This window comes from Podarcis vaucheri, assembly GCF_965113315.1.
Source record: "Podarcis vaucheri genome assembly, chromosome: 6".
Classification (NCBI taxonomy): domain Eukaryota; kingdom Metazoa; phylum Chordata; class Lepidosauria; order Squamata; family Lacertidae; genus Podarcis; species Podarcis vaucheri.
Genome location: NC_138764.1, coordinates 98,753,010 through 98,774,208, shown reverse-complemented (window position 1 = coordinate 98,774,208; position 21,199 = coordinate 98,753,010). Strand labels below are relative to the sequence as shown.

At 45.2% G+C, this 21,199-nt stretch overlaps 1 long non-coding RNA gene across 2 annotated transcripts in view; it reads left to right on the top strand.

Annotated features, from left to right (window-relative positions):
• Window positions 1-15,697, top strand: part of LOC309534423 — a 160,499-nt gene extending 144,802 nt beyond the window's left edge. The window contains exons 3-5 of one of the 2 annotated variants that reach the window (XR_014220707.1): window positions 3,453-3,549; window positions 10,897-10,937; window positions 14,442-15,697. This is a non-coding gene — a long non-coding RNA (uncharacterized lncRNA). Of the gene's footprint in view, window positions 1-3,452; window positions 3,550-10,896; window positions 11,302-14,441 lie in introns of those variants that run through there. The other variant, XR_014220708.1, reaches the window with a different exon arrangement.
• The last annotated feature ends 5,502 nt before the right edge of the window (window positions 15,698-21,199 follow it).

Genomic DNA, 21,199 nt, shown 5'->3' with positions numbered 1-21,199 from the left:
GTGCTCTCAAGCCCAGCTGTGCTGAATGGGAAAGGATGGGCAATGGCATGCCAGTCGGAGAGGCAGCAGAGGGGTAACTGTGCTGCAGACGACTTAGACTGGAGGGATGTACAATAGCTGGAAGACCTGTGATTTAAATGGGGAGAACAAGGATGTCCTTCGCCACCATAATTTCTGTTGGGAACCATGGGCAACGAATCCCCATTTCTGTAACTGATAATGGTGAGCAGTACAGTCATACCTCAGGTTACAGACACTTCAAGTTGCATGTTTTTGGGTTGCGCACTGTGCCGAACCCAGAAGTAACGGAATGGGTTACTTCCAGGTTTCAGCGCTCGCGCATGTGCAGAATCACAGATTCGCAACCTGTGCGTTTGCAGGCGCAGCACTGCGGGTTGCGAACACTGTGGGTTGCGGACGTGCCTCCTGCACGGATCATGTTCATGACCCGAGCATCCCACTGTACCTCATTCACCCCAATGGTGCAGCTTCCACTGTGCCTAACCCATTCTCTCCCATCTCCTCTCCCCAGCTGATTTTCACCCAGAATGTGTTTCTTTTTTATTTCTTGAATTTATATACTGCCCTATACCTGGAGGTCTCAGGGCGGTTCACCAAAATAAGATTAAGATCACAATATAGAAAATCAAAATAAAATCAATAACCCAATAACCCTACCCCCAAAGAGCTACATTTTAAAAGGGTATAGGATGTCCATCAGGTCAACCAAAGGCCTGCCTAAAAAGGAACATTTTTGCCTGGCACCTAAAGGTGTATAATGAAGGCGCCAGGCAAACTTCCCTGGAGAGAGCATTCCAGAGATGGGGAGCCACTGCAGAGAAGGCCCTGTTCTCGTCTTGCCACCCTCCGGACCTCTCGAGGAGGAGGCACACAAAGGATGGCCTCAGAAGATGATCTTAAGGTCTGGGTAGGTTCATATGGAAAGAGGCGGTCCTTGAGGTATTGGGGTCCTGAGCCGTTTAAGGCTTTATAGGTAAAAACCAGCACTTTGAATTGGGCCCGGAAACTAATTGGTAGCCAGTGCAGTCGGACCAGGATCTGTGCAATATGCTCAAACAGCCGTGCTCCGGTGAGCAACCTGGCTCCTGAACTCCGTACCCATGTTCCATTGCAAACCTCAATCTGAAATCCTGACTTTGGGATGAGCTTAGTTGCAGAGGAAAAATGAGTGGGGCGAGGAAGGGTTAAGCATTCCCCTGGCCACTTACCCTTCCTCCTCATTCCAGCTTTCTGGGGAAGTGGTGTGTCCTGAGTCTCAAGGCATGAGGTAGAGACGGATTCTTCTGTTCTGCCTGAGAAGGCCTTTGACTCTCAGGGAGAATTTGCAGAGGCAATAGCAGATAACACATGAATCTTAATGTAGTTAGATTTGAAAATATGATGAGGCGCCAACATTTCATTCCTTTGCCGAGTGCCAAGTGTACAGGTCCTGATGATGGATGCGCATATTTATCTGCTTGGTGAGTTCGAGGCCAGGTTTGTCAAATTTCCTTACATTTCTAGTTAAGCCATGTTCTGGGTTATTTGGAGCTCTGTTATCGTTGCTCCCAAAGCTTTTGGGCCGTGTATCCTTTCCACACACACACACACACACAAACACACACACACACACACACACACACACACACACTACTTTCAAGTTGGAATTTTATCTGCTTCATACATCAAATGTGACGAGAACAAATTCAAAATCGGAGCTCGCACCTGGAAGCTGAACTTTGTCAATGATAATGTATGAAGTTCAGAGCTGGCTTTTTTCATACTCTGCAATAACAACAACATGGATAAAACACTGCAAAAATAAATAAATGTGTGAATGAAATCCGTAGAGAGTTGACACCAGCACTTATGAGGAGCGATGTACACACAGAATGGAATACCGAAGTTTTATTTCCAGCACAATGTGGGCATGTATCTGTGCATGGATAACTCAGAATACAGTGGTACCTTGCTTCTCAAACTTAATCCGTTTCGGAAGTCTGTTCCAAAACCAAAACGTTCCAAAACCAAGGCGCGCTTTCCCATAGAAAGTAATGCAAAACATATCAATATGTTCCAGACTTTTAAAAACAACCCCTAAAGCAGCAATTTAACATGAATTTTACTATCTGACATGACCACTGATCCATAAAATGAAAGTAATAATCAATGTACTGTACTATAAAATAAATAGGACAGTATTGTAGATGATAGGAACTAAAATTTATTTATTTTTATTACGTGCTACCTGTAGCTCTGTGAGGGGATTGGGGTGTCTCCTGACTCTTAGCATCCCTAACAAATTACAGCTCCCAGAATTCTTTAGGGGAAACCAGGACTGCTTAAAGTGGTATCATAGTGCTTTAAATTTCAGGTGTGAATGTGGCCTTAAGAAGCTGCTTCCAGAAACCAAATAGCAGGGGCCACCACCAGTGGCCGAGCATATGCCAGCGCTGCCCAGGGTGGGCGTGCTCCCGAGGGGGGCAGAGGGTGCCCTCCCAGGTGCGGGATAGCTGCTAGGGTACATGGAGCGGCATGTGCATCCTGCAGCCGGGGGTGGAGCAAGCCGCCGATGGTGGACATTTGGCACTCCACCTGCCCGCGACTCGCAAGCCTCCCCCAACCTGTTAAGATGAAGGGGGAGGGGAGAATGCCGCCGACAAAGCGCACAGCTCCCCCCTTCCCTCAATGGCTCAGGGTAGGCTTGGGAGACATCACCTTGCCAACAAAGGTCCGCATAAAGTTATGGTTTTCCCAGTAGTGATGTATGGAAGTGAGAGCTGGACCATAAAGAAGGCTGATCGCCGAAGAATGGATGCTTTTGAATTATGGTGCTGGAGGAGACTCTTGAGAGTCCCATGGACTGCAAGAAGATCAAACCTATCCATTCTGAAGGATATCAGCCCTGAGTGCTCACTGGAAGGACAGATCCTGAAGCTGAGGCTCCAATACTTTGGCCACCTCATGAGAAGAGAAGACTCCCTGGAAAAGACCCTGATGTTGGGAAAGATGGAGGGCACAAGGAGAAGGGGACGACAGAGGACGAGATGGTTGGACAGTGTTCTCAAGGCTACTAAAATAAGTTTGACCAAACTGTGGGATGCAGTGGAAGACAGGAGTGCCTGGCATGCTCTGGTCCATGGGGTCATGAAGAGTTGGACACAACTAAAACGACTAAACAACAACAAGGCTTGGGAGCTGCTGGTGGGCGGTGTGCCAAATGTCACCCCCCTCAGCAAAGACACCCAGAGCAGTCCATCCCTCTGCGCCTGGCTACCACCAGGAAAGCTTGTTAAGCAGTGCTCAGTGGCCAAGAAGATAGTGCAATCTCCCAACAACAAAAACCTGCTCAACAGATATTTTTTAAGGTATTCTGGAAGATCCATTGCACATTTATTCCTGAATGTTCTGTGTTCTCCTACAACTTTGCATTATCTGTTTTTTCTCCTCAGGGCCATTTAATCAACACCTTCCTAGGACAGAAGAGCTGGCTAGTCCCGAAGCCTTTGGCCAGAAGAGACCGAGCGATTTACAAGGTTCAGGCTTTTAGTGAGTACCGAACTTGTTAAAACGCACAACTTCCCTCCCCGCGAGAGTGTTTCGTTTTCTGCTGAATCAGGCACCTGGATTTCCACACACACCTACGTTCGACAAAAGCTGTTATTATGCCAATGCAGTAGTTGACGCTCAGCAAAGAGAGTGAAATTTTCCACCGGCGCTAAGCTGTGATTGAATTTGTTCAGATTAGGCCTGGAGCTGAGCAAACTGGAAATGCATCATTTGAGGGATGCTCTTTCATTTTTATGGAAATGTTCCGCCGTCTTCAGATCTAATTGAAGGTCCTGACATTCCAATTTCCCTATAAGAATGTATTCAAACACCAGCTCAATTCTTATTCTTTATTTTCTTTGCAGAATTGAAACGGCAGTGCGTCAGATGCACGCTCGTTTCAAAGCCTGCAATCTCGGTGATCGTGTTTTCCTTTAAATGGGTGCTTGATAACTCCCATTCAAGCCACGTCCTACAGCCTGATCCATGATCCACACAAACCCAGGATAGCTCAGCTATAGGATTAAGGCCACCCCTCCCACTTCGAACAAACAAACAAACAAACGAGGGCTATGATAGGATTCTTGCAAGCATGGATTAAAATGCACAGAAGAATTTTTGAGTTTGTCATACAAGGACAAAAGAAAACTTGACATGTGATAAGAGAGAATGGAGGAGTGATCGCTTCCCCACCCCTTCTTTTTATACAATACAAACTACTGATAGGTGGTTTTACTTTTTTTAAAAAAGCATGTGATAAGAACATCCAACTCCTAAAAATAATACTTAGCATTTGTATAGCACTTTCAAATATTCAAAGTGTTTCACTTGCATTATCTAATTGTAATCCTCACCAACAATCCCAAAGACAAAGCTCTGATTTCCTTCCTTCCTTCCTTCCTTCCTTCCTTCCTTCCTTCCTTCCTTCTTTCTTTCTTTCTTTCTTTCTTTCTTTCTTTCTTTCTTTCTTTCTTTCTTTCTTTCTTTCTTTCTTTCTTTCTTTCTTTCTTTCTTTCTTTGTCTGCCGCCTTTCCACAGTTAAAACAATGCTCAAGGAGGCTTGCAATATGAAAAGATTTACATGATTACACTGGACGCTTGGGTTGCGAACGTGATCCATGCGGGAGGCACATTTGCAACCCACAGCATTCGCAACCTGCAGCACAGCGTCTGCGCACGTGCGGGTCGCGATTTGGTGCTTCTGTGCATGCGCAAAGCATGATTTAGCATTTGTGCACATGCTCGAGTGCCAAAACCCGGAAGTAACCCATTCCGGTACTGCCAGGATCGGCATGGTGCGCAATCCGAAAACGCACAACCTGAAGTGTCTGTAACCCAAGGTATGACTGTACAAACATAGCAAAGTAGTCAAAAATAAATAAAACACATTAAAAACTACATAACCAAATGGAAGAATTCCCACATTAAAATAAAGATACAAAAAGTTAATCTCAGTAGAGTGGTACCTCGGGCTAAATACGCTTCAGGTTACAGACGCTTCAGGTTACAGACTTCACTAACCCAGAAATATTGCCTCAGGTTAAGAACTTTGCTTCAGGATGAGAACAGAAATTGTGCTCCGGTGGCGCGGCAGCAGCTGGAGGCCCCATTAGCTAAAGTAGTGCTTCAGATTAAGAACAGTTTCAGGTTAAGAACAGACCTCCAGAACAAATTAAGTACTTAACCCGAGGTACCACTGTAATATCAGTAATATCAGTTGATATCAGTAACAACAGCAAAAACTCCGAACAAAACTTCCCCCCGAATACCCCAGTCCTTGCTGGGCAGCAACCGCAGCAGCAGCAGCAGTCCTTATGAGGCCTGTAATGCCCCGCCCTGGGCCAGGTGGAGAGTGGCAGGACCAGGACCTCAGGCACTCAGCAGGGGAGTCCTCCTGGGTATCATCATCCTCCCAGTAGATTGCTTGCCTGTGACCACAAGGGACTTCCTGACTCAGAGCTCTACCTACGGACAGGATCAGCTCTGCACTTACCAGAAGGTGAGTGAGGAGGCCAATGTCCAAAGGATGCTCTTGTTGCTGGATCCCAGGGATGGTTGGTTATGGGTCTGGAAAAGTACCCCCAAAGTAGCCCTCCTCCCCATAAAAGTGAACTCCCAGAGTGCTTAGACTTTGGGCAGCATAAAGCTGGCAAGCAAAGCCAGTGTGGTGTAGTGGTTAAGAGCGGTAGACTTGTAACCTGGTGAACTGGGTTTGCGTCTCCACTTCTCCACATGCAGCTGCTGGGTGACCTTGGACCAGTCACACTTCTCTGAAGTCTCTCAGCCTCACTCACCTCACAGAGTGTTTGTTGTGGGGGAGGAAGGGAAAGGAGAATGTCAGCCGCTTTGAAACTCCTTCGCGTAGTAATAAAGCAGGATATCAAATCCAAACTCCCCTTCTTCTTCTTCTTCTTCTTCTTCTTCTTCTTCTTCTTCTTCTTCTTCTTCTCGCCTTCCCATCAAGTGGTGTAGAGTGGGAAGAGAGAAAGAAACCAGCACTGCGCAGCCATCAGCAATTAATCCAGAATGCGGCAGCTAGACTAGTGACTGGGACTGGCCACCGGGACCACATAACACCGGTCCTGAGAGATCTGCATTGGCTCCCAGTACGTTTCCAAGCACAATTCAAAGTGTTGGTGCTGACAGCCTCGGTTCAGTATACCTGAAGGAGCGTCTCCACCCCCATCGTTCAGCCCAGACACTGAGGTCCAGCACCGAGGGCCTTCTGATTGTTCCCTCACTGCAAGAAGTGAGGTTACAGGGAACCAGGCAGAGGGCCTTCTCGGTAGTGGCGCCTGCCCTGTGGAATGCCCTCCCTTCAGATTTGAAGGAAATAAGCAGCTATCCTATCTTTAAAAGACATCTGAAGGCTTTCAGGGAAGTTTTTAATATTTAATGCTGTATTGTTTTTAACATTTGATTGGGAGCCACCCAGAGTGGCTGGGGAAACTCAGCCAGATGGGCGGGGTATAAATAATAAATAAATTATTATTATTATTATTATTATTATTATTATTATTATTATTATTACAGGGGGTCAGGACCAGCCACCTGTCAATCATGTGACATCATAATGAATCATAGAATCATAGAGTTGGAAGAGACCACAAGGGCCATCGAGTCCAACCCCCTGCCAAGCAGGAAACACCATCAGAGCACTCCTGACATATGGTTGTCAAGCCTCTGCTTAAAGACCTCCAAAGTAGGAGACTCCACCACACTCCTTGGCAGCAAATTCCACTGTCGAACAGCTCTTACTCTCAGGAAGTTCTTCCTAATGTTTAGGTGGAATCTTCTTTCTTGTAGTTTGGATCCATTGCTCCGTGTCCGCTTCTCTGGAGCAGCAGAAAACAACCTTTCTCCCTCCTCCATGTGACATCCTTTTATATATTTGAACATGGCTATCATATCACCCCTTAACCTCCTCTTCTCCAGGCTAAACATACCCAGCTCCCTTAGCCGTTCCTCATAAGGCATCGTTTCCAGGCCTTTGACCATTTTGGTTGCCCTCCTCTGGACACGTTCCAGTTTGTCAGTGTCCTTCTTGAACTGTGGTGCCCAGAACTGGACACAGTACTCCAGGTGAGGTCTGACCAGAGCAGAATACAGTGGCACTATTACTTCCCTTGATCTAGATGCTATACTATTGATGCAGCCCAGAATTGCATTGGCTTTTTTAGCTGCCGCGTCACACTGTTGGCTCATGTCAAGTTTGTGGTCAACCAAGACTCCTAGATCTTTTTCACATGTACTGCTCTCAAGCCAGGTGTCACCCATCTTGTATTTGTGCCTCTCGGTTTTTTTGCCCAAGTGCAATACTTTGCATTTCTCCCTGTTAAAATTCATCTTGTTTGTTTTGGCCCAGTTCTCTAATCTGCCGAGGTCATTTTGAAGTGTGATCCTGTCCTCTGGGGTGTTAGCCACCCCTCCCAGTTTGGTGTCATCTGCAAATTTGATCAGGATGCCCTTGAGTCCATCATCCAAGTCGTTGATAAAGATGTTGAATAAGACCGGGCCCAAGACAGAACCCTGTGGCACCCCACTAGTCACTCTTCTCCAGGATGAAGAGGAACCATTGATGAGCACCCTTTGGGTTCGGTCAGTCAGCCAGTTACAAATCCACTGAGTGGTAGCAGAGTCAAGACCGCATTTAACCAGCTTCTTTACAAGAATATCATGGGGCACCTTGTCAAATGCCTTGCTGAAATCAAGGTAGGCTACATCCACTGCGTTCCCTTCATCTACCAGGCTTGTAATTCTGTCAAAAAACGAGATCAGGTTAGTCTGACATGACTTATTTTTCAGAAATCCATGCTGACTATTGGTGATCACAGCATTCCTTTCTAGGTGCTCACAGACTGTTTGCTTAATGATCTGCTCCAGAATCTTCCCTGGTATTGATGTCAGACTGACTGGGCGATAATTATTTGGGTCCTCTCTTTTCCCCTTTTTGCTTGACATGTGGGCAGTCCCATTAACCTATCAGAGTTAGTCCACAGGGTGGGGAAAAACTAGGCCCACCCCAGCTTTTGGGTTTGTGATGCACTGCGAAGATGGAAGGGTGATGCCCAAGGAAGAGTGGTTTTCCTTCATGACAGCAGACTTTTTCCTTGCACCCCAACAAGAATCTACCCAAACCTTAGCAATGTCACCTGAGGCCCTTCTTCACGTGTTCCCTCCAAGAGAGGCTTGAGAGTGACAACAAGGGAGAGAGTCTTTCATTTTTCCGAGCAACAGGAATTATGGGAGTGGCCACCGGGACCACATAACAACAGTCCTGAGAGATCTGCATTGGCTCCCAGTATGTTTCCGAGCACAATTCAAAGTGTTGGTGCTAACCTTTAACGCCCTACACAGCCTCGGTCTTGTATACCTGAAGGAGCCTCTCCACCCCCATCGTTCAGCCTGAGCTCCAGCTCCAAGGGCCTTCTGGTGGTTCCCTCACTGTGAGAAGTGAGGTTGCAGGGAACCAGGCAGAGGGCCTTCTCGGTGGTGGTGCCCACCCTGTGGAACACCCTCCCATCAGATGTCAAGGAAATAAGCACCTATCTTATCTTTAAAAGACATCTGAAGGCAGCCCTGTTTAGGGAAGTTTTTAATATTTAATGCTGTATTGTTTTTAACACTTGATTGGGAGTCGCCCAGAGTGGCTGGGGAAACTCAGCCAGATGGGCGGAGTATAAAATAATATAGTAGTAGTAGTAGTAGTAGTAGTAGTAGTAGTAGTAGTAGTATTCATGGTAGACCACCAGCTTTGCATGCAGACGGTCCCAAGTCCAGCCTCTATTAGCAGCATTGATTAGACGTATCTCAGGGAGCAGAGCAGCGAAATTATCTCCAATGCTGCTGTAAGTCAAAGCAGACATACACGAACCCATGGTATGACTCTGCCTAAGGCAACTTCATAAGTCCATAGTAATGTTTCCATCTCTCTTTTGGATGTAGTAAACAGACAAGTGTGGGAGAGCTCTTTTGTTTTGTTATAAAGTAAAGGTAAAGGGACCCCTGACCCTTAGGTCCAGTCATGGATGACTCTGGGGTTGTGGCGCTCATCTCGCTTTATTGGCCGAGGGAGCCAGCTTACAGCTTCCAGGTCATGTGGCCAGCAAACCAGAGCAGCACACGGAAACGCCATTTACCTTCCCGCCAGAGTGGTACCTATTTATCTACTTACACTTTGACGTGCTTTCAAACTGCTAGGTTGGCAGGAGCAGGGACCGAGCAATGGGAGCTCACCCCGTTGCGGGTATTTGAACAGCTGACCTTCTGATCGGCAAGTCCTAGGCTCTGTGGTTTAACCCACAGCACCACCTGCGTCCGTTGTTTTGTTATAAAGACACTCTAAAAATGTTTTAACATTCCCTCCTGCTTTTCCTTGTGTGTAAAACTATGGGCAACTTCCATCTAGGGACTCATTGAACCTATGGACGTGTCTTAGTAGGGTACCTAAAGACCAGCTGAAATTGATCTGGGGTCACATCCAAGCCCCTCAAACTGCTAATTAGCAATTTATGACTATTTTATACTATTTTATTTTATTTGTATACCACCCTTCATCTGAAAATCTCAGGGTAGTTCACAACATAAAAATACAAGATACAAATACAATACAAAACAGCCACCCCTCCCCTCTCACAAACACATTTACAAGGGTATAGGATATTAATCACCCAAAGGCCTAATTGAAGAGGAGCATTTCTGCCTGGCGCCTGGCTGGAAGCACATTCTGATGCCACACTTTCAAACACCACTGATTCATCTACAAACAATCAATGGGTTTCTCGGTTTACGAGTTGTGCTTTATTATATATCCGTGCTATTAATTGTTTTGCAGCTTTTCTTTATCGGGGGGGGGGTGAAAAAATGTGCATGCTTCTTTTGTAGTTTGCTTTGTCGTCTGGGATCCTGCATTTAATTCCTTTAATTTGTGTGAGCTGCCTGGAAAACATATATACATATATCTATTGGTCAGCCGTACCAGCCTAGTTAATAAATGCACAAATAAACCGGGTGAAAAGTCTGCAGCTGGGTAATTTTTGCATCATCTTTCTAAAGTAAACCTTAGCACCATATTTCTGCACCAGAAATTAATTTAGACATGTGCCACTATTTATTTATTTATTTTTGAAGCCTGGTCCATTTTTGTTTTGGCTTGGCAACTGTGTGCAAGGCGGGAGTTGCCTCTGCTCCTCCCAGATAGGGTCAAAGGCATTATTCTTGCAGGACGCCTGCAGAAACCAGCCTTTTCCCGCGGCATTCCATCAGATCTGCAAGTGAGGGCAGCTACTGCGATGACTTCACTTCTCTGCATTGCAACACTGCACTGAACTGTGGCCAACTGCTGGAGTTTGCTCATTTGTGTGTTTCCACTGGAGACCTGCTGATTCAATCATTTTAAAGCTGCCCATTTCTTCCACGTCAGAGATTTTATAGCTCTAAGGATTAGCAGCTTTTATCCCAACAAACCCCGAAGCTCTATATATTCTGATTTTTATGGTAAGCTTCACTAATAAACTGCTTAAAACATATGCTAATTGTGTTTATTGTATCCTTTAATTATCATATGTATCATTAAGGATGTGCCATCCCATTTTGAATCTTAATCCACATTACCCTTTGCTCTTTAGAGTTCCCCTCCTTAACACATTCTGGATCAAAACCCAGAAGGGAAGTGTCACCTTAAAATCCAGTCTTTTAACAACACACACACACACACACACACACACACACAGTGTATATTCAGTTCTTGCACATCTGCCACTCATTCTCAGCGGCACTTTTACAGGATAACTTCCTTATGGATTGCACCCAAAGGTTATAATATGCAATTCTCTTCTTTTGGAACAGTTGTGGAGCAACCCCATTGACTTCTATGAGACTACTTGGAAGTAAGTGGATTGCAACGATAATGCTTCATTTGGTTTTTCCTGTGTTGTGTGCATATGGGTGATAAAAACATGTATAAGTTCCTGTAATTCTTGTTATTTTTATTTAAGAAAGAGTCTGGAGCAGATTATTCATTAACGGTCATGAAAATGCGCAGCACAGCCAAAGATAAGCACTTTTAAATCTCATTGATTTGAAGAGGGGAGATTTAAGTGCATGTCTGACTTTCCTACTGAAATCAATGGGGCTTAAAAGCACTTATTTTGTCTGGATTGTGTTGAGTACTTATTATTCAAGACAGGGGAGAATTCTTCCATATGCCTCGTTCCAAATAGCAGCTTAGAAGCGATATTTTGCTGTAGCTGTTGCACACCTGAGGAATCCCTTAGAGCCTTATGATTCTTGGAAGACTGGGGTTTGTTCAGGAGAGGGTTAATGGGGCAAGCAGGACTGCTGGACATAATTCCTCTCTGAAAATGGTTTTGTTAAAAAAAAATGCCTTTCACATAGGGATAGACAGACCTGTCAATTTTCACTTCTCCCAGTTTCTCATTTTTCCAAACCTAAACTCAGTTCTCCACATTCCTGCAACAATTTGCTTTTTTTTTTTAAAAAAAATCCTTATTAACTAAAATGTTAGTGCAAATCTGTCCCAACAAACACATTTTGGTCAGTTTTGACAAATGCACACATTTTTAATCAGTTTTGACAAATACACACGTTTGCAAGCAATTTCCTCCAATACAAAGCATTCTAGATGTTAGTGTCACCAGTATATGGAGTTACATACACACTTCTCCCTAATATATGTCTCTTTGCACTCTTCACTTAGCTGGAGAACTGCATTGCAAAATTCAGAAAAGTGCAAATTTCAAAGGATGGTAGTGTTTTGATTCGTATATCGTTTTGGAAAGCTGCTCCTGAGATCCAGGACAATGAACAGAATCCTACACCCTTTGGCTTGTTGTTGATATACATGAGCCTGGAAAAGCATATCTCTTTCATTGCCGAATCCAGTTTAGAAACAGAACTGAAATGGATTTGGATAATCTGTATCCTTGAAGAGTGTCTGGAGTTGTATAGTCGCCAGCTGCCCAAGTCTCTTGACCAGGAAAGGTTTGTTTGTAATATCAGATCCAGACTGTCTCTTGCAACATGGATTAGGCCAGGCTTCCTCAACCTCGGCCCTCCAGATGTTTTTGGCCTACAACTCCCATGATCCCTAGCTAGGAGGACCAGTGGTCCGGGGTGATGGGAATTGTAGTCACAAAACATCTGGAGGGCCAAGGTTGAGGAAGCCTGGGCTAGGCCATGGGTATGTGGGGAAAGCCCCATGGTTCATAGCATTCATGAAATCCCGAGCTGCCCTTGAGAAAGAAAAATAAAAAAAATAAAAATGAGTGTAGAAGGAGTCAAGCCTTTCCATCTGAATTAGAAGAGGGACGCTAAAGCAGTTCCAGGAACAATTTCCAATCAAAGCATAGCTAAAGTGAAGTTAAATGTACAAGCTAATAATCAAAACGATGCAATGAATACAAAGTGAGCCAGGAGCCAGCTTTCATTCAATCCAAGGGTGTGTGTGTGTGTGTGTGTGTGTGGAATGAGCAGTTGTAAAAAGACTTTCTGAATAAGATCAGTCAGTTGTGCATGGGACTCTTAATTTCAGGGTCATGGGTTCAAGTCCTGCCCTGGGCAAAAAAGGCTCCTGGATTGCAGGGGGTTGGACTACTAGGTGACCCTTGTGGTCCCTTCCAGCCCTACAAGTTTGTGATTCTACAGGATGTCCTCAAAAGGGAAAGGGTCATGCAGGACTCTTACAAGAATGCAAGAAGAGACCTGCTGGTTCAGACCACAAACTCACATGGAATCCTTTTCCTGGAATTGCCAATCTGATGCCTATGTGAAGTCTGCAAACAGGGCATGAGGACAACAGCCATCTCCCACTGTTCTGCCCCAACAACTAGGAATTGGAGGTGCCTCTGAATCTAGGAGAGAGGACAGCATTGATGGCTAGCAGGCAGTGTCAGTCTTATCATCTAGGAATATGTCTAATCCACATCGCCACATCTTGCATTGGAAGTTAATTCCATGTTTTAACTATGCATTGTGTGAATATGTGTTGCCTCATGTATATCCCAAATCCAGAGCGCCACCACTGAGAAGGCCCTGCTCCATATACCTGCCAACTATCCTCAGACAAGCAGGCAAATTAGATGGGAGCATTCTCCAGATATCCTGGACCCAAACCGCAAAGATAGATGTCTCTGATCTAATGAGGCTCACTCACTCACTTTCTGTCTCTCTCTCTTTACAGGAACTCTTTAAACACTCTCACCAAGAAGCAACACACACACACACTCAAGCAGTAATGCCATATCCCTTGACAATGCAAATATCTGCAAGGGAAAATTCCATCTTGGGAATTTGCCAGGCTTTGGGGACGATGGGGAGGAATCAGTGTTACAGCAACAAGGAGAGAGTGCCATTTTTTAAGGTGTGCCAGATACTAATCCAATATCATGAACGAAACAGCTTAAGCAAATTAAATAACATCCCCTGCATCCCTTTTTAGAGGATGAGATTAAAGGCGCACACAGAACTTTGAAACAGGGCTGTTTACGATTTCCAAAAATTAACAAGTGCCCAAACAATATTCCTGTTTAGATCCAATGTTCCTGTGGAACGTGTTTCCCCTCTTTCTGACATTAAGAGCTGTTCAACAGTGAAACAGGCTTCCTTGAAGGTTTTTAAGCAGAGGTTGGATGGTCATCTGTCATGGATGCTTTAGTTGCAGGGGGCTGGACTAGACGATTCTACGATTCTATGACCAACCACAACTCTCTGAGAAGTTCACAAAGCAAGACTTGAATGTGGCAGGCCTCCACCACCCTTTCTTGCCAACAACTGATATTCAGAGATACATTGCCTCTGAACATGGAGGTTCCCCATTTCTCACAACCATTTATTAAAGGAAAGTGTTGTGATGTTAACATATGAGAGTGCTGGAGGCGAAATAGTTAAACAAGTAACCCAATCAGAAGCCAGGGGGTGGAGTCAGAGGGACTATAAAACCAGCTCTGGGAGGGGCGAAGGGGGGAGTTTGTTGGGAGTTGGGTGGTTGGTTGGAGTGGGAGTGAATTGGGATAGAGTCTGTGGGTAGGTTGTGTAGCGAAATAAGCTGAGTCAGGAACAGTTAGGAACTAGGAAGACAAGAAAATATATGAGAGGTGGTTTAGGGAGTGAGAGCAGGTAGCGGAAGTTATAGGTCTGGATAGCCACCCCATGATTGTAATGGACCGATTCCATTTATGAAACCACACACTTGTTAAACTGCAATAAATAAACAGAAGTTTATGTTCCAATTTAACCCTGACTGGACTCAGTATTGTACCAGGTAGGGCCTGGGTGGTGGCAGCGAGAAATAAAGTGGTGGCACAGGTATCAATAGACGGTGAAACATCCAGGGACCCTGTGTGATTGCCACAAGTATCATCTCTTTTTTACAGGTGTGGTCCTTCAGATGTTGGAACATAGGAAGACGCCTTGTACTCAGTAAGTTCATTGGTCCACTTGCTCAGCAATGTCAACACTGACTGCTAGTGGCTCTCTGAAATTTCAAGACAATCTCTCCCAGTTGATGCTGGGGATTGAACCTGGAACATTCTGCGTGGAAAGCAGTTTGCACTTCCACTGAGCAATGGCCTTCCTCTTGCCCTCCTCATCCCTAATCATTGGGCATGCTGGATGGGGCTCATGGGAGGTGGGGTTCAACAACATCTGGAAGGCCACAGGTTGCCTACCCCCAGCCCTGTTAAATAACATTGTACACATCCCCCTTGTCCTCTGTTCTACAAAGAAACAATTATGCTGTTTCCGTATTGGAACAGATTTTGAATGTCAGGCTCTTGTAGCCAAATAGAAATGTCAGGACCTCAACACGTCTCCCGTGTGTAGTGACTAATTTAATCAGCATTCCAAGATGTGATTTCGATTCAATCATTTTGCTGGAGTGGCTGGGCTTATGAGGAGTGTGTCCAGCAAAAAGGAGATCAGTTAGATATTATTAAGGGCCGCATGTTTCTTACCGGAGAGAAAAAGGGGAGAGAGACGGGGGATGGGGGAAGAACATATTGGATGGGATCCACACAGTTACAGAAGTTCATCCTGGGCTTGCTGAATGGGGAAGCTTAATTCTGGACTAAGTTGTTTCCATCAAACCTGGGGAAAGGGGGGGAAGGACACATTTTGTAATGGGAAAATGGGAAGCAAGGGAGAGGTTCTTAACCTTCCCCTCCATCCGCTATGTGCCTCTGTATTATTTCCCCAGTCATTTGCCCCCCAACTGCACCAGTGACGTATGAACATTAGAAGAGCTTTCCTGGATCAGGCCAATGGACCATTTAGACCAGCCTCATGTTCCCACAGTGGCCAAACAGGTGCCTGTGGGAAGCCCACAAGCATTATTGTTGTTGTTTAGTCATTTAGTCGTGTCCGACTCTTCGTGACCCCATGGACCAGAGCACGCCAGGCACTCCTGTCTTCCACTGCCTCCCACAGTTTGGTCATATTCGTAGCTTCAAGAACACTGTCCAACCATCTCGTCCTCTGTCGTCCCCTTCTCCTTGTGCCCTCCATCTTTCCCAACATCAAGGTCTTTTCCAGGGATCTGTCCTTCCAGTGAGCACTCAGGGCTGATTTCCTTCAGAATGGATAGGTTTGATCTTGCAGTCCATGGGACTCTCAAGAGTCTCCTCCAGCACCATAATTCAAAAGCATCAATTATCCGGCGTTCAGCCTTCTTTATGGTCCAGCTTTCACTTCCATACATCACTAAAGCATACTGTGCTGGACCCGGGGGGGGGGTTACCGAGAGGCATGGTCAGAGTCCGGTCCTGGGTCAAGGGTCTGGAGACTGTCCACCAAGGGCGAAGTGGGGTCCAAAGCAGGAAGCCGGGCATGGTCAGGAACTCCGGAAGAACAGGTCTGGGTGCTGGCAGAAACAGGTTTCCAACGACATTGCTCCCGCAACCTGGGATCGGGCTGACTGGCCTTTATCTTCTCTGAGGCCTGGGGCGGTCCCGGCCCACAGGTGACCTGCCTCTCCTGGCCTTAAGGCGAGCACTCCTCCTGAGAGAACCCAGTTCCCTCCGCCTCTCTGCCCTGAGCCTCTGCAGCTCAGGAGAGGCTGGAGGGTTACTGGACCCAGGGGGAGGCTCACCTGTAGGCAATGGGTCCTCAATCACCTCCGGAGCCAGAGTGGATTCATCTGATGTCTGCTCCTGAGGATCCAGCACAGGTGCAGGCGCTTCAGATTCAAGGCCCTGCCCCGGCTCAGCCGGCCCTGGAGGCGGGGACTCCTGTGCAGGCTGGGATTTCTCTAGTTCAGCCTCTGAATCAGACTCCCAGGCCATCACACATACTCTCCACAAGCATACCCTCCAACATTTCTCTGATGAAAACAGGAACATATGTGATGGACTTGTTCTAAAGTGAAAGCCTCCTGGGACATAATATACAACGAGTTAAAAAAGGTTTTGAAATATAATTTTAATAAAAAACCAGAGGCATTTTTATTAGGCTTAATTGGTGAGGAAATACATAAAAGGGATGTAAACATGTTTGTGTATGCCACAACGGCTGCAAGGACACTTCTGGCTCAGAAATGGAAGCAGCAGGAACTTCCAAAACTGGAAGATTGGCAGGTCAAGATGATGGAGTACGTAGAGATGGCCAAGTTGACGGGGAAGATCCGGAATAGCATGACAAACTGTTTCAAAAGGACTGGAACAAATTTATATTTTATATGAAAGAAAATTGCAAACACCTGAAAATGTTTGTAGGCTTGAGTTGAAATGTTTTGTAATGTACCAGACCTTTAAATTTCGTTGTGAACCATCTGCTTTTTGCTGGTTGAGAGAATGGCTGCTTCTTGAAAACACTTAAGTGTTGGACAATGGCAGATGAAGTTGATGGACTATATGGAATTGGCGGAAATGACTGGCAAGATCCGAGACCAGGGAGAAGAGTCAGGGGAAGAAGACTGGAAAACGTTTAAAGACTATTTATAGAAATATTGTAAAATTAAGGAATGTTAGGAAAATGTTGGAATGAAGTTATATGGCTTTAGTAGAAATGTCATAAGGAATTAAGTATAAATAGATTAATAGAAAATTAAAGGAAAAATAAGGCAAGAATGTGTTAAGATAATTATAGGATAGAAAACAGAGTAAGATGGAAAGGAATTGCTGAAACAATTAATAGAAGTGGAATACCAAAAGGGAGGTGTGAGGAGGTCGCTGGAAATAAGTGAATGAAATATAAGATATTGGAAATGTTTGAGGTGTTTTTAAATTGTTTTTGTTGGTTTTTGCTTTGTTTTGTTAGTCCATGTAGTGTTTTTGTATTGTATTGTATTTGTATTGTTTTTTCTCTTTTCTTTTTTGTTTGTAGTGTTGTGTTGAAAATGTTGAAAAAGTAATAAATATCATTTAAAAAAATGTTTTGTAATGTAAATATAAGGAACTGATTTACTGATAATAAGGTGAAGTATAATTTGACAAAGGGTAAATAAGTGCTTATAGAAATGCGAAGAATATGGAAAGTTATGTGGAAGTAAGAAAGAGGGAGAGAAGGAGGTTGATGCTCTTACAGAGTAATATATTAAGTCATAGAATTATGTAACAAAATGTGAATATGATTTAAGTGGAAAACTCAATAAAAAATATTTTTAAAAAGGAAAAAAAACCAGGAACATCCTATTCCATACCCTCCAACATTTAGCTGATGGAAATAGGGATGCCCTAAGGGAAAGGAGGACATTCTGGTATCAAATCAGTAACCGGGATGGCTTCTGTAAATCTGGGACTGTCCCTGGAAAATAGGGACACTTGGAGGGCAGGACCCGAGAACAAGAGCTCTCTCACTTCCTGTGGTTTCCAGCAGCTGGTATGCAGAAGCATATAGCAACTATGGGAGCAGAGCACAGCCATCAAGGCTAGCTTTATCTTCCAGAAATTTGTCCAAACCTCTCTTAAAGCCACCCAAGCGGACAGTCATTGGGGCCTCCTGTGGGAGCCAGTTCCATAGGTTAATGATGTGCGGTGTGAAGAAGCACTTTATTTTATCTCCCAGAATTTCGACCAAAGGCATCTGGCAAAGCAAACATCTCACAGAATCAGCTAGATCTATTCCACACCAGTGGTTTACACAACCAGCTCCTGAATTTTTAAAGGGGCTCTTATTTTTATTTTTGCAGTGGAAACATTGCGCTTACAAAAGACTGTGTCAGCAGCATCGCGCTGGCACTTCGCCACTTTGCCGCAGATGCAATACCAGGATGTAAGATGGAGCAAAGGAACATCTGCACAGAGGTGGGGAGGTAGCATCTGATGATGGCCAGGTGTGCCGCAGGGACAACTGACCCCTTTGAGATGGTAAAGGGTTTTGTCTGCCTGGGTTCCGCCCATAAGCAGCAACCTCTCCATCGATCCTGAGCTGGACGAGCACATTGGCAAGGCAGCTATGGTAATGGCTTGCCTCTCCAAAAGGGTATGGGAGAATGTGATGCTAACATGCAGTGTCAAGATGAAGGTCTACCAGGCTTGTGTGTTGTGTCTTCCTCCATAGTCTTCCAAGATGCCAACCACAACTGCTACATCATGATTGGGGAATCTCAGACCCAGGAGTTCACTGTGGCCCTCCAGGCTTCCCTCTTTGGCCCTCAGAACTCTCCCTTGGTTACAACCCTTCCAAAGTCACTGGCCATGCTTGGCAGCCTTCCTGAGTGCTTTTGTCTTGCTGGACTGTGTCCCTAAGCTGAGATAATGTCTCCTGCTCATGTGGATGGAGGGGTGTGGAAGCCTCATGACTTCTGCATGGCTGCAAGGTAACCTGCTATACAGAGAGTCACACCTGGCTCCTCCCATCACTAGCATATGGCCTCCAGAAGGCTGCTCCCAGTGGATCTGGCCCCTGGTCTGAAAAAGGTCCCCCATCCCTGTGCTAGACAAAGGAAGATTCAAAGAACAGGGGGAGGAGAGGGAAAGTGGGGCCAGTGAAGACCCAGTTTTCTCTCCACTGAAATCAAACAACTAGGACCAGTTGTTGACAATTGCCTGGGTGTACTGGGATGATTAGGGACGCGGGTGGCGCTGTGGGTTAAACCACAGAGCCTAGGACTTGCCGATCAGAAGCTTGGCAGTTTGAATCCCTGCGAAGGGGTGAGCTCCCGTTGCTCAGTCCCTGCTCCTGCCAACCTAGCAGTTTGAAAGCATGTCAAAGTGCAAGTAGATAAATAGGTACTGCTCTGGCGGGAAGGTAAATGGCGTTTCTGTGCACTGCTCTGGTTCGCCAGAAGCGGCTTAGTCATGCTGGCCACATGACCCGGAAGATGTATGCCAGCTCCCTCAGTCAATAAAGCGAGATGAGCGCCGCAAACCCAGAGTCGGTCATGACTGGACCTAATGGTCAGGGGTCCCTTTACCTTTTTACTGGGATGATTCTGCAAGGAACCAAATAGACATCAGGTTTCATATAATGTGGTTTCATGGGCATGGAGGGGAGGGTATGTGCTTTGCAGAGTGGCTGGGGAAACTCAGCCAGATGGGCGGGGTATAAATAATAAATTATTATTATATTATTATTATTGCACATTTCCTTTGTACCTGTGCAACAAATCCATGCTGGGAAAGCCATGGCTATTGCTGAAGTAAGAGCTTGTTCTCCCACCCACCCCCATGAATTCTCAAAATTGTATTTTTCTTTTTAATTCATTTTAATTAATTTTTTAATTTTCTTTTTAATTACTATATTTTATTAAATGTCACTCCAAAACATTATTATTTTTTTTACTTCCCTTCCCATTTTCCATGGTGTTTTTAATTTCTCCCCTTTGCTGCACCATACCTTCTCTCTGTTATATCATAGCCACCATACAATATCTCAAAATTGTAATTATTCATCCAAATGGCTATCATCTCAAACAGAAAAGAAGGAGGCTAACACAGAAAGCTGGGTCACCCTGTTGCACTCAAGGAGTAGGGCAGAAAGCACATTTCCTCCCCCCCCCCTTAAAAAATATTGTTTTATAATTTACCCAAAATGCAAGGAATTAGAGGGGAAGGTCAATATTGTTCGAACTGAAACGAACATTGTCACAGATCAGTGGCCGGATTGTTTCCAGTTGATTGGCAATTTCACTGCTGGGGCAGGGAAAGGAAGAAGGGAGGGAAAGGGTTCAACTTTGCCCATGGAAACGGCAGCAATTTATTCCTGTCTCTTTGTGTCAAATTAACCTATCTTAAAGGCATCCTGAACCTCATCAGCCAGCTTGGGGGGAGGAAAGGATGGGGGTCATTGTGTCTTCTACGTGTGCTCACAACGGAAAGGCGTGATAATGTCTGCAAGACTCAAGTGCTTGGAAGCTCACTCTGTGAATGTGCCACTGAGAAGAAGCTTCTGAAAGCACCTTCTTTGAATCTCCCAAAATTAATAGTTGCAGAACCTTTTCCAGCTCGAAATCCACATTCCTTTCTCGGCAATAATCCAGGGGCTTCATCAGTGGTGGGCGGAGCCAGAGGTGAAAGTGGGTGGAGCTATGAACGTGGAGTTCATTTTTATAAGTACCCTATTAGGTTAAGGTCTGGTTAACTACAATAACAATTTTTCTCCTATTTTGTAATGTACACAGTATCTTTTGTTGCTGTTGTTCTGTTTCTTGCTTCTTCTTTTTTGTGTCTTAGCTTACTCTGTACACTTGCAATTTTGCACTTTTTTATTTTTCAATAAAGAATATATAAACGTAAAGGGACCCCTGACCATTAGGTCCAGTCGTGACTGACTCTGGGGTTGTGGCGCTCATCTCGCTTTATTGGCCAAGGGAGCCGGCGTACAGCTTCCGGGTCATGTGGCCAGCATGACTAAGCCGCTTCTGGCGAACCAAAGCAGCGCACGGAAATGCCATTTACCTTCCCGTCAGAGCGGTACCTATTTATCTACTTGCACTTCAATGTGCTTGTGAACTGCTAGGTTGGCAGGAGCAGGGGCCGAGCAACGGGAGCTCACCCCGTTGCAGGGATTCGAACTGCTGACCTTCTGATCGGCAAGCCCTAGGCTCAGTGGTTTAACCCACAGCGCCACCCGCGTCCTGAAAGAACATATACAATAAAACAAAAATGAATGTGGATGTCGGTAGGTATGTTTCTAACTGCACTTGGGCACGGCTTCTATCCTGTACCCAGCTGAGCAAGAAGCCTCATTATTGTTC